At 25.0% G+C, this 1,247-nt stretch overlaps 1 protein-coding gene across 1 annotated transcript in view; it reads right to left on the bottom strand.

Moving 5' to 3' along the window:
* LOC102002085 (synapsin-1) overlaps positions 1-1,247 on the bottom strand; it is a gene marked incomplete at its 3' end in the record, with an annotated part of 41,520 nt that overhangs the window by 14,144 nt on the left and 26,129 nt on the right. The gene's annotated exons all lie outside the window — the stretch shown is intronic.

The raw sequence follows: 1,247 nt of genomic DNA, 5'->3' as shown, positions 1-1,247 counted from the left end.
ATGCTGGCAATATTCTAATTTTATATCCATTCTGCATGCAATATTCTCATTGAATATTTATTATGTATAGAACATTCTAGTTTCACAATTCTTTATTTATTATGCGAACAATATTCCAACTTTTATACTTATTATTTATTATGCACACAGTATTCTAATTTAATATATATTATTCATGCAATATTCTAATTTTATATCCATTGACTCTAATTTTATACTCATTATACATACAATATTCTAATTTGATATCTGTTGTGCATACAATAGCTAATTTAATATTCGTTTTTTTATTATGTAGACAATATTCTAATTTTATAATGTTTACGATATTATAATTTAATATGTACTATGCAGGCAATATTGTATTTTATTCTAATTTTATATTCTAATTTTATGTCTGTTGTGCATACAATATTCTAATTTCATATTAATCATGCATGCAATATTCTAATTTAATGTCTACTTGTTTATAATGTGTGCAATACCCTAATTTTACGTCTTTTGCGTATGCAATATTCTAATTTAATATTTATTACGCATGCAATACTCTAATTTAATATTTATTATTTATACAATATTCTAGTTTCATATTCATTTATTATGTACGCAATATTCTAATATTTATTATGCGTGCAATATTCTGATTTTATGCTCATCGTGTAACGGTATTCTAATTTTATATTTATTTATTATAATATTTATTTATTACAATATTTATTTATTATATACAATATTCTAATTCCATACTCGTCACATAACAATATTCTAATTCTATATTGATCCTGTGTGCGATATTCTAGTTTTTACATTCATTTATTCATCTGTTATGTACACAATATTCTCATTTTTTATTCATTTATTGTGTATGCAATATTCTGATTTTCATATTAATTTATTATGTACACAATATTCTGATTTTTATATTTATTTATCATGCATAAAATATTCTAATTTTATATTCATTTATCATGTACACAATATTCCAATCATATATTTGTTTATAAGGCATCCGATGTTCTAATTTTCAATATTTATTTATTCTGCGAACAATATTCTCATTTAATATATTTATCTCGAAGCGCTCCTGGCATGCAGTCGGCGCTCAACGTACGCTCGCGTTTTGAACCGGTCTACACTGGTTAGATCCAGTACCAACCATTTTTATCCGGTCTGATCCAGTTGGATCCGGTTCAGAACCTGTCTACACTGGTCTGATCCAGTTTGATCAGGTCTAATAAAGTTGGATC

The sequence above is a fragment of the Microtus ochrogaster genome, unplaced genomic scaffold (assembly GCF_000317375.1).
Source record: "Microtus ochrogaster isolate Prairie Vole_2 unplaced genomic scaffold, MicOch1.0 UNK209, whole genome shotgun sequence".
Lineage (NCBI taxonomy): Eukaryota > Metazoa > Chordata > Mammalia > Rodentia > Cricetidae > Microtus > Microtus ochrogaster.
This window is presented reverse-complemented; position numbering and strand designations above follow the sequence as displayed.